Raw genomic sequence first — 13385 nt, forward strand, 5'->3', positions numbered from 1 at the left:
TGCTTTCTCAGACATACCGGGAAAAAATACTACAAAAATGATATAATCTATACAAGGCCTTACATCTATAATCTATACAAAGCTTTAACGCGAAATAATTAAGACAATTTTATTTAAAACATAATTTATATGGAACATAAAAAATATATACCTACTTTTAGTCAAAATTAGGAAAAGAGATATATATTTTTCATATACATATGAGACATTAATTAAAAAATTTTAACAATCTCACTCAATTAAAGAATCTACATTTTTTCATGTTTTCCCATAAATTTGTGAAGAAAGAACGAGAGGCACAGAAAGATTTTAAAAGTTCACTTATCCCTCGAAGTGATTGATTTCAGTTACTCTTTTCTCCCGCGATGCAAATAGAAACTTAAATATCTAAGTTTACTTATGCAAGTATGAATGATTGCTTGGAAACGAGGCATATAGCTGCATATGAATAAACGCATGCGAATCGATTAATAAACGTCGTGCTCGGTTAAATCACAACGTTCTTTCAACAGACAGCGATACACCCACCAGCGTCGGAATCGGTATGCCTTAAATGCCATCCATCCTACTTTAATTACGCATTACTGCGAGGTAATAAACGCCTAGCGCAAGTGCGACGCCCATACATATTATCTCGGTAACTGCGGGTAGACATTTCAGGTATTCCCTGCGATTGAAGCATCGAAGCGTCGTGGCACGCAGCCGCAGCTCGTTAATATTACGGAGTTTCGTGGAACAACGAAGCGTGCCGGGGCTCCTTCCGTACTTATCGCGGTAATTAGTCCCGAGTTTATTCATCCGATCCGTGGAAGGAACGCGGTCTCGAGGGGGTCGTCTTCGTTATCGGACGACGGTCCTCGACTTCTCTCCGTCCAGTCATTCCGGATCCTCCTCCTCGCGTTGCCAACCTGATCCGACAAGGCAGTTTCGGTGATTCGTAATTGGAGAGATTTAAAACTCTGTGACTTTCAAATTTCAATAGATGGAAACTTTTTTGACAAATCTATTAAATTTCCTTTGGCAATCCGCAAATTAATAAAAAAAAATTTTATTTTTTGCACATATATATATCTCTAAAATAGTTCACAATCTAAAGTTTGAATCTATTTTTTTTTATTTCAGGTAAAAAATATTTTTACGGTATATTTCACACTTAAAATCACTTTTTATATGTAACAAAAGATAGTTACATGTGTGTGCGATTGATGTGGAGATTGAACTATACTTCCGTTTCAAATCTGTTTAATGTTTGAATTTAAATGGAATTTGAAAGAGAAAAAAAGCTCGACAAATTTATTATTTTTATATGGAAAAATATGATTGTGAGATTAATCTGCCAATCCGTACCAAAATGGTTCCCATGTCAAGAACAATTAACAGATTTAAGTAATTATCGAAGTTCACACTATCATGTGGAGATATATTATTGATTAAGTTATAATATCTATAAAGAATGTTAAAACTTTATATTGTATGTACACACAAAGATAATACTTGTGAAATTAAAAGTTTTAGAATAGTATCTATAGGTGCTCTTCGTTCTACAAGGATTAAGTGTTTTCAGCTCGTGAATCTTGCTGCGTATGTATATGTGTGTATATGCGCGCGTACAAGTTTCTTTCAAACTTTCTTTCAAAGTTAGTTCATTAGTACAAAAAAGATAATGCATAGGAGTTCTCTTATTCGTTAAGCAATAAATTACACAAAGATATTCTCGGAAATATAATTACGCTCGCGAAACGCAATATAACACGATTATGAGGATTCTTTTCCGCCACTCAAACTTTATATTGCTAACTTGCTTCTCATTTTTTATTAAACCTTTCTCGTCAAATTCACATTTCTGTAATATATGTATATGTAATTTTAATTTTCGATGAATTTATCGAGAAAAATTTACTAACGTTGGTATGTTTCAATAATTTCATTTCCGACACATCGGTCGCTCGCGCACTGAATTCTCGAGATGCTGAAGAAAGCATTCCGGTACAAGAATCGTGCCGTAACTTCCTCTGCTCTTCGAGAATCGACCGGCCTATTTCACATCTTGAAAATATAACGGAATAATTGAAAACGCGAAAAAAGAAGGGAAATGCGGTGTAGATGCCAGGGGTGAAATCAACGTGGAGCTTGCAGTTTTAACGATCTCCACCCTCCTTTCGTAGACGACTCTCTCGACCCAATAATCCCGCGTGTCTTGAACTGGGAGAAGCGTGCCTTATTTTCTGCTCGCGACACTCGTTACTACGATCCTTTTTCTCGGCGAGCTCTTTGTCCTCCTCTCTCTCTCTCTCTCTCTCTCTCTCTCTCTCTCTTGGATGCTGACGTCGCTGTATTCTGCTTAGAGAATTGCTGTCGTGATTTATGCCCCGCGCAAATTAGTACGCTTTAATCGATTAACCGACAAGAGAGGGAAAAAGCAAGGTTTTACTTTCATTTAAAATAACAAGCGTATAATTAAGGTTGAAATATTAGTCGATTAAAAATGAAAAAAAAGCCAAGATCTATTCAATTAGTCAAAGAGTATAATTAAAAAAAAATGATGATATTGAGAATTATATATTTTTAAAGTCGTTAATTGAGTAGATTTTTTGACAAAATGGCAGTACATATATTTACCAAAATATGAAGTAACATTTGCTCTTGTATATATGTAGCACTATCTCTCATTTATTTTATCTAATTCCATTCTTATGTGGAAAATGATTTTAAAAAAAAGTTCCTATCGCTAAAGCATTTCGCGTTGAGCAAACTGACTGAAACACAAGATACGAGACAATCTATTGCTTCCGGACAAATCATCACGAGCGGATGCTTGTTTCTTTCAATTCGTCCGATTCAATTTATAGCCTTGTATGCTCTTCTATATCTTCTCGTTACCAGTTCGTTTGTCTACCGGAAATGAGATATGGGAAACTGATGTGTTTTTAAGTCTCAATCGCACTTCAATATTTTTTCAAAATTATTGTTTCCGAAATGTTCACGTTTTCTTCAATAGAATATAAATTTTTTTTAACCGTATCGCTATATATATTTATAAAATATTTACCCTGTCTTGAAATACTTTACAAAATATATAATCGCCTCCTTATTTATAACCGTATTGATTAATTGAACATTGTTACATTCAACAACTATGTAAAAGCAATACTCGATCGAGTTTATTAAGCTCAAGAGATCGATAGCATTTTCTTAATGCTTTCATTGCGAGCCAGCGGAAATCTTGGCTAGTGTGATTTATGGGAATTCAACTTGTGCGAAGCGCAAGGTTTGATCGATGGATAAGAATGTTGCTGAATCCAAGTTGACCGCTATGGTGTATCGGATCGATCGGATAATAACCTCCCGATAGTTAATAACGACGCTCAGCCACCGTATGAAATTTCACGATCGGTTTCTGTTATTAAGCCGTAGCTGGTCCACGTCAGTGCCCGGAGTTGTTTTCGTAAAGATGATCGCCGCAATTAGCGATTAATCGAAGTAGTATCAGTGAGTCCTCCGGCGTTTACCGCCGGCACTTAAGGGCGAATTAGAGCGTTTTCGGACCTATGGGCCGCCGATATTAATTAACCCTGACTGAATCTCACGACTTGTATAATAATAATTTCGATGTAGCTTGATTTTTACGGCTCTCATAAATCAACATAATTGCAGGAAAATAAAGTGTTACTAAAGTAAACACTGAAACTCTAAACCTATCTCAAATAAATTAAATTCTTTGCGGGATATGCTATATGATTAAATTTAGTAGCATTTTTTTTTATTTCCCTCTCATTGTCAGACAGAAAAGAGGAAGTCAATTTTCTCAAAAGATTTTATTATCTCATAAAATGTTTATAGTAAGAAAGTAAGAGATAATAGTATTATATACATATAATATATTAGGCATATATATAATATTATCAATATTGTTAAAACATTTTTCTATTAGTAATATTACTTTTATTTAAATCAGTATATCTGAAAACAATTATATTAATAAAATATATAAAAAAAGAGTAGAAAAAAACAAAAACTTTCTTTTAAAAATTTTGTAAAAAAATTTGTTTTTATTATTTTAAAAGTTCTTCTTTTTTATAATTATTTTCCGTTTAAACAAAATGATAAAAGCACTTTTTTAAACCAACTTACCACTAAAATTATTTTCAATCTCGAGATATCAAATAGCGTGTTGTTTTTTTTTATTCTACTATTGGATTTCATTCAGAGATTTTTAATATCTTTCAATCTTGTTTCTGTCGCGCATATATCGTTTTATTTTCAGTTCTGAAATGCGTGAAACTCGTTTTGGAATATTTCGCTCCAACGAGAAGAGACGCGCTCTTTTCCGAATTTTATCCGAATTCCGAATTTATTATTATTTTATAGGAGAGAAAACGATAAAACCAATCGCAAGGGATGATCTGCCTCTCGTCTCGGAAAAGAAAAAAATATCGCGGAAACGCGAGTAGATATCTGATCTGGCTTTTGTCAGGAAAGCCTAGTTTGTTGTTTCGTTTCGTTTTAAACATGCAACGACAGACATCTTTAATCTAATTTTTAACATTTATGCTCGTATAATTTTAATAAAAAAATTCAACTTTCTTTAATTAAATTAAATTAATCAGAATTCCCCCTCCCCTCTTATCATCCCTAATTAAAAAAATATAACATTATTGTTTGCATATAAAGTTTCGTGGAAAGTAAATCACTTCATTGAGATAACTCGCTCGATTGTCAGTAAATAATCCCATGATGAACTTTCTTCTCGAGCTCGAGCAGGTCGATTACGTGTGATTTCTTTGAAAAATATTTCGAACCCATATTTGCGGTTAGACAAATACGCCTGCGGGATTGATCTAATATAGTGGAGAGAAAATTGCTGCCCCGTTTTTTATCACGTCGAAATGGACCTAGCGTCTAGTAGAAAATAAAAAGAAATATAATCTAGATACATCGGCGCGCACATTCGTTTTTTAATAGAATATTATAAAAAGATAATCATTTAATTAATTCGATGTTAAAAATACAACTATGAATAATTCATTTAATTATTATATCGTGCGCATTAATCATATTAATAAAAAAATTTCATGTAAATTATTATTTTACTTTCAAATATGCTGGACTCTTTTACTAACCGAATTTGCGGAAAGAAAGAGAGAATAGCAAGATACGAGTAGCAAGCTGCTGAAAGTTCTCCGCGCATTTCTCTCAGCTTCTTTTTCTCATCTCGCAACAGGAAGAATTCCAGTGCCGCAAGCGAACAGCCGATTCGTACACCTCGAGCGCTTCGCCAACACATTCAGGTATGCTAGGCTCTTTTATTAGTACAGTGCGCGGTACTACGTGCTTGGAATTCCATTCTGAAATCTTGAAATGTAACGAAAAGCGTTCGTTTAGGTAATTGAGTATGATCGACACGATTTCTCTCGACGTCTACACCGGAATATATCTCGATTGCCCCCGACAATATCCTTATATATTTTTTCTTTTCCGTGGAATTTAAAACCTAATAAATATATCACGTTCAAATAATAGAAAAAATTCAGCATTAATATAGCAAACAACTTGTTGTAAAATGACATACGGGAAAATTCATATTTTCCGAAGAAAGTAGCGAAGAGCGAGTTCAAGGTGACGCGAAAGTACATCATCGTCTAAGTGGAAATTTATCGTGTGAATGTCACCGCGCGCGTAATCGTTACGAGATGGATTTTAATTTAAGTCTCACTCAAACTTTAAATGGAGTCGCCGCAGCGGTGTCTGAGGCGTCTTTCTCTCTCTCTCTCTCTCTTTCTCGGTGATGCCTCTCCGTAATGCTACGTAAAGCCGTAATTGCATCCTGTCGTGCCGAGGACCCTTTTATCCCATCATTTGCGGTCGGAACCCACGCCGGCCCCGAACCATAGATAACGCAGACCGCGCGTTCGAGAAGTTATCCCGCGCCTACAGGTGCTCCATCCCGGTTTCCGTTCCTACCCGCCCCTGAACCCCCTTTCCCTCCCTTTCGCGGATTACTCTCGGTAATCACGCAAATCGGCCTTGCCAGATGCGCGATAATTATCGCATCAACCCGATAAGTTTATTACAAAATTGCAGCGCTCGGCCGCGTAGCAGATGTGAGCGCGCGAGTTAAGTCTTATAGACATATTTCAATCGTTATTATTCCAGCGAAGCAGTTTTCCCGCGCGTGTATTCCTGTTATAGAACGCTGCGTGATTGAAACTTATTTTAGATTCGTATCGTAATCGTCAGTATCGTAATTACGAATCGATCAGCCAAAAAGATGTCTGTACGAGATTTCTAATGGGACATCTTGATCAAACAAGCAGTGCTATGTGTGTTTCATATATACACAGCGAGTGACTAATGAATATCGCTTTATGCAACAACGATTTTATTTTCTATAAAGATGTTATCTAATTAAATAATTAAAATAGCTAACTTTTTTCCCATGCATCGAATTTTGGTTCACGCAATGCGTGTAATGAATTATTTCAGATTAGTTTGATTTATATTTAATAGAGAGAAAATGTATAAAAAGAAAAGGGAATTTTTACAACTTTCTCCTTGGCCACACACACCGACGGAATTCCGAAGCACTCATTGTGAAACGTCTCACACGTCTAAGAGACGCGACTCTTCAACTGATTTACATCAGAATAGCTAAGCGTAAAATATGCGCGATGGGTCTCGCCTTGCGCGGTATATAATCGGCGGAACTTAATACTTATTCGCCTCTTCCGCGAGAATTTTGTACAGCCGTAACTAAATAATGACACCATCGACTGCAGTAAGTTACCGTATACGACTCCGTTATACGTTCTTAAATGCGTTTCCCGATGCTGCTGTCGTAAAAAGTAAAAAACGACGCGCGGCGTCAATCAAGAGAGAGTTTCGATTATTCCTCGCGAGCGCGATCGTTAACGAGTCATTTATTGCGCGCGAGGGGATAAAAAGCGTCGCGGCCTCGTCGGGGCCATTAAGGCCAAAGACTTGACGGGGGGGCAATAGATGCTTTGCCGATCCGAACAAACGAGCGAGTTGAATCCCCCGCTTCGTCCAAACGTAGCCCTTCCTTCCTTCACGAAGGTAGAAAACCGGTAGCCGTCGTCGCTTCCCGCCCCCTTGTCCCGGTCGGTTTAGGAAAAAATTCCACGTAGCGCCGCTTAATGAACCGATTTTAATTTTGAGCGGCGCGACGCCTCCAGAATAATTAATTAAGAGCGTCCTCGTTCCTTTCCCCTCTTCGTCACGGGCCCTTTTTCCCCAAGAACATTACATGCGCTGCGCAAAAAAGGGACAGTGAGAGAAAGGGAAGTAGAAAGAGAAAGAACGAGAAGATAAAGAAGACGCTTCTCCTTGGACCGAGCGACTTTGTCACAAATTTTGTGCGAAATTCGTGGATACAAATTGAGCTAGCCAAGAAGGAGCGCTTAATTTGTCTCGTTTTCGCGCGATCATGCAAATTAGCACGCTGTGTCGTGCTTTTTCGTCGCTCGAAATGACACCAGGATTAATATGTCGTCGGGACGTGCCGGGAATAATGCTTCGAGTATTATTATATAATTTGCAGTGTAGCAGCGGTCTGTAAGAAAACAATTTTGGGAGTCATGATTAACAAGACACGATTACGAACATAATTAAGAAAATTGATTTTAACATTGCTTTCATACGGGATGTGCAGCAAAGTCAGTCGCGGATTACATATAGATTCATATTCTTTGACGAGTTTGACATTTTGACTTTCGCTTAATAAAAATTCAATCGATGATTAATTAATTAATTTTTTTAATATCGTAAAGTAATTATTTTTTTTAATATCTTAATATATCTTAAAGTATGAATTTAGACAATTTAAGATCCCCACAGACATAAAATACTCATACTATAATTATTAATAAAACTCTGCTTTAAAAGGCTCGTGATATAATATACAGTCGAAAATAAAGAACAACAACGCATGCTTTCTGCATCCGATCATCATCGCCCATATGGACAAGTAACGATTGTCCCTCCTCGAGTGCGTACATAATTCAATCATCCGTTTTATTGATCCTTTTGCCCAAGCTATTGTGCGTTCGGGTAACGGCTGTCGCTAATTAATATCCGTTTAAGAGGACCTTTGCCACGCCTGTGGGTCGGGTTCTTTATATATGTATGTGTGTGCGCGAGATCTCCTCCGCGAATAACACGACCAAAGAGGGAGAAACGATTGCGGTTATTAATATACCACGGTGTGTGCGAGTCTCTTCTCCATCGAAAGTTTCGCGTGGGATGATCCGCCAATGGACGAGTATAAGGAACACCTGTACTGAAATTACGAGCTAATTTTCGTGCCACGAACAGATACATCGACGCGATTATCGTAATCGCGCTCCTCGTATGAAACATCCGGGTGGTCGCCGGATTCGCGTATGACCCTTTGCACAATCTTTCGCGATGTTCCACAGGATCGTAAAATTTCTCCGGCATTGCCCGATTGAAATTAAATATCGCGCGTTCATCTACATATACAGATAATACACGAGCCTGCATGTTGCATTTGATTGGAGAATTTTACAAAATTATTTTTATATATGAATTTCTTGAGCAATTTCTGAGAAATCAGCAATCTTTTCGATAAAAAATTGACAATTAATTTGGATGTTGCAGTCTCTCGCGAATTTTTAATTCTCAGCTTTGAGATTTTTAATCCAATAGATTAGCAGAAGAGCAACTTTTATGTCTCACATTTTAATACTTTTATCCAGTTTTAATTAGAGAGTTTCTAATTTTTTACACGACAAATCAATATCCTACTTTCTGAATGCATATTTTTTAAATAACATAATTTATTAAAATTCACACTTTCGACAATTACATTGATGCTGGAGAAAAAATAAACCTGTACTCCGTATTATCTCCTTAGCTTAGAACAATACGACACTTGACTTCCGATACTTGTGTACATATTCAGCGGTTCGATTCTCAAGCGCAAGCCTAATGTCGAAGGTCACAATTGCTCATTGATGCCGCGGTCACATGAGGGAAGAGGGTAATTTGATCGTGGGCGAGGCGCTCTCAGCTTCTTCGAAGATGGATCCGTGGGTTGCTTTTAGCGGAGACCTAAACGCGCGTCTCTTCAATTACCGAGCCATTTTCGAGATCTTATACGATACGCCGTGTAATGAGGTCCATTGTACCCCGGCGGGACGCGTCCGTGTCGCGCGCGTTTCACGTTACGAGAGATTCACGTCGCCTCGCAGAGTCCCGCGCCTCGTGCACTTAGGGGACAGACTTTAAATGGATTAGTTCGCGCGCGCACCTTCGTATCCTCTGTCTCACCTTCTCGCCGTAGAGACGAGAGGCTGCTGGATAGCGTGCGCGCCGCGAAGCCTAATTCGATTTCGACGGGATGCGTGCCACCGCTACCGCGTGTCGCACTTTCGACACACTTACGACGCGCATTACGTACGAGAGAGCACGTACGAGAGAGCGGATCTTCGTGAGGCTAATTGATCTAGTTACATCCTCCCTGTCTCGGGTAATAATGACGCGAGTAATGAAACGAGGCGAGGGCACGCCTCGACTTTACTCCGCTGAAACACATTTCTCCCCTAATATGTATAGAACGTACAAAACGATTGTCGTGATAGAAGATATGTGAGAGACAAATGGAGGGAGATTCTGGTTAAATTGGGTTTTTTACGCTAAAATTAATTGTTTCAAAAAATATATATAATGTTAATTTTTTTCTATTGCGTTTTCTGTATATTTAATCTCTCTCTTGTCCGCCAGAGAATAAATGACTCATCTAAATTGAAGAAAATTACAACAGCACGCAAAGTAAATGATGCGTTTTTCCTCTTCAAAGGAATCTCAACAAAAAAAGGCCAACTTTCACAAATCCCCTATTTATTTCCAGATAAAATATCTACCTCTTGACTTGTTAGCCGTTAAAGAAGACGCCGTTTCTGCTGATTTAAGACGGTCGTATTATTCCCGCGAGACGAAGGATCGAGATTAACGATCGATCGAGACGGCTCGCGCGCCGCGCAGATTATACTATATTTTTTATAACCGTTTCCCTTCTCTTTTTCTCAGGATGCAAGATGTCAACTTATAAATTACGACGTGTTGCGCAGTTTGTTTCGTTTACGGTTTCGATGCACAAGCGTGTGATTTCTATCACGCCGCGTTTTACGCAAATTTCGAGAGAGAAAGAGACGAGTCTTAATCGGAGTAAATCTCTGTTGCTTTTATTATTTTATTTCATTAATTTTTGTTAAGACAGCCAAAGTATGTCCGAGAAACAAATTAGTTTCGCTACCGATCTATTGCGAGAAATTTCTGCAATGATCTGTATTTATTTCATTCCCACATGTATATTCTAAATAAGTTATATGATCGGTAATTGCTTCTCTTGTATTTCTATAAATTAATACAATTTAATCATCAATTAAGGTAAATATTTAATTTGCAGCTCTGATTAACTTGATAAATAATCTTAAATTAAATTCCTGTTAAGTTAAAATCTAGTTCGTTAACTAAACATTATATTTTATTATATCCTACAGACTTTTAATTCTTCAAAATCTTATAATTATTAACCTTCAATAATTCCATAACTATCATTATGTCTCTTGCCATTAAAATCCCAAATTCTTAAATTAGTGTGTATCTTCAATTATATGATATCTCAAAAAATAGCTAATGGTTCTGAGTATATGTATTTTTTATTCGCAGTGTAACTAACTAAATGAAAAAATTTCGCAATAACATAATTACGTCGTAAAATTCGAGAATAATCCGTAAAAATATTTTAAATAGCTGTTTGCGCGAAAGAACATATCCACCTAAATGATATACTCGTAAAAGCGCGTTAATTATCCGGCAGCGTCATCGCATATACACTAATGTAACTTAGTTTCGAAAAAGTTGGCACGCACGTTGCTCACGCTTGTTGTTAGTTATGTAGCCATCGCATCGCGCGAGTTAGCCGTAGAGTTCGTGACCTATCGAGGCCGGCTTCGAAAACTCGAGCGTCCGTGTCAGATCTTATCAATACAGCTGGCAATCAACTCTTCGAACGCGATCGATGATACCTGACTTCGGGTCGGCGAGCCGCCTTTGAAACTCAAACGGATAGACAAGCCTCTCGCGACGTTTCAATGTCTGGTAGCTTCGAGCATGAAACACACGTCATGTCGTCTGTCCGGTCTCTCTAACGAGCTCAAATCTAATGGAGATCCTTTCGTTCGTGAGAGTGGGAGAAATTCCGATCGAGGGGACCCTTGAAGCCGCGCGTTTCTCATTAATCTGTTAAAGTTTCTATCGGAGATGAACTTTTAAAAAGATTTAACATATTCGAAATAACGGTGTTTCTAATGAAGATGAAAATAATGAAGATGAAATATTTTATTTATCGTCGAAGAATGTATAGAATTTTTGTCATTGATATTTTAAAAGTTCAGTGCTCACTTGTTTTTTTTTTAAATCAGAGTTGTTAGTTTTATAAAATACTTTGTTATTGTGAAAACAAAATTTGAGAAATATTTTATATTTTAAACGAGATTGTAGATTCGAGTTTCGATAAATATATTTATGTGAAATATTGTATTACAATATATGAGAAGTTTATTAAAATAATTATGGTTCTGACAGTTGCGGCATTTGTTTATAAAGTAATTTTCGCGAAAATATCGCTGGAAAAACAATAAATGTTATTGAACTTGCGAAAAATATGTTATTAAATGCAGGGGAGAAAGAGGAGAAACGGGATAGACAAATATTTTGAGAGAATTATATTCTGAATTTTCTGCCAAGACTCTGAAATGAAAACTATTTATACTATACTTTACGTTGGATTTTCCCCTTAGAAGATTTAAAATGTACAAGTATCCATTCATATATATAAAAGTATGTGTAAAACATATTTTTAAACAAGTTACTGCGCAATATTGAATTAATTTGATTCCAACGATGTTTGAATAATCCATCGATTTCGGCCGAGCAATTAATAGCAAAGAAATTTTCAATGCGCGATCAACAGGGCGTTTCTAAAAATGATCAATGATTATATAGAATTAAATGCGTCTTAGAGATTGCAGTTTGCTGCGTGAGAGATACAGTGTCAGGGGATGGAGAGATCTCGCCGAGGATCTAATTAACCCTCGGGTCAGCTATCAGCAGTTCGTCGAAATTCAGAATTTCGTCCGTTTATGCACAGTCTAATCTTTTTTTCTTAAATCAATCGAAATGTGTCAAAAGTGTGAAGGCCTCTCCTCGCTTTTTCGCACTGCGATCTGTCGAATATTCGTCGCAAAATGAAAGAGTCAACCTATAAAATTTTATTGATCTTTTACAAATATTATAGTTATTTTATTTTACAAATATTTTAAGTATTCCTTTTGAAATCGATCAATTTCCAATTTGTTGATTATTAAAGTTTTACGTGTTAACATCGATGAAAAGGAGCCCTAGATATCTTGAACTCGCTAGGATGATATATGGCAGAGTTAACGATAGTTGATGGTAATCATTAGACTGTCGGAAAATTGCGCGCGATGGCTTATAAAGCGTAAAATTTTCACCTCGTAACGCCGTCATAATCATATAGGTATAATCATGCGAATTTGCAAAGCGCGAACTGATTCCACTGATCTCAGAATTAGCTTCGGGCAATTCAAAGATTACTATGTGTTACGAGGCGAAATTTCATCGTTGTCAGTTATAAACGATGTAAATTTGACATGCATAAACTATATATTAAAATATCCTGAAATCAATATTCTCAACTAAAATGATGCTGAATAATAAAATACGATAAATATTTATTTAATTATCTTTGGTCAGAATTTTAATTAAATTTATAATATATTATATCAAAACAAAATCTAAAAGCATAATATATGCGGTGCGTGCATATATATGACTTTATTATTATTATTTTATCACAAAATAATTGAAGACATTAAATTTATACATAATTAGAACAACTCAAGCGCACGTTATGCGAGCGCCATTCTTCGGTTTTGTATTAAAAAAATAATATTTAAAAAAAATAATATAAAGTTTATTTAAACTCGATTAATATTTTTTTACAGAAATCAGTTGATTAAAGCAGTTAATTTACTAATTAAATTTTTAAATATAAATGTTATAAAAAATTAAAATAGCAATATGTTGTAAATATTATGTTATAATACCTTATTTTCGATTAATATTTTTTGACAGCAATCAGCTGATAACTCAAAAATATTAATCGAGCTTAAAGTATTATAACATATTATTTAAAATATATTATATAATTTTAATTTTTATAACGTATTATTATTTTAAAAATTAATTTGCAAATTAATGCTTTAATCAGCTGATTTCTGTCAAAAAATATTAATAAAGCGAAAATTTGCTAATTAAAT

At 36.0% G+C, this 13385-nt stretch overlaps 1 protein-coding gene and 1 long non-coding RNA gene across 2 annotated transcripts in view; one reads left to right on the forward strand and one right to left on the reverse strand.

Annotated features, from left to right (window-relative positions):
- LOC145941354 (netrin-1) overlaps window positions 1–13385 on the reverse strand; it is a 183286-nt gene that overhangs the window by 95753 nt on the left and 74148 nt on the right. The window lies entirely within an intron of this gene.
- LOC145941355 (uncharacterized) overlaps window positions 1–13385 on the forward strand; it is a 177861-nt gene that overhangs the window by 88254 nt on the left and 76222 nt on the right. The window lies entirely within an intron of this gene.

The sequence above is a fragment of the Prenolepis imparis genome, unplaced genomic scaffold, assembly GCF_030444845.1.
Source record: "Prenolepis imparis isolate NDT839.2.m4 unplaced genomic scaffold, iyPreImpa1.0 SCAF_10, whole genome shotgun sequence".
NCBI classification, from domain to species: Eukaryota; Metazoa; Arthropoda; class Insecta; order Hymenoptera; family Formicidae; genus Prenolepis; species Prenolepis imparis.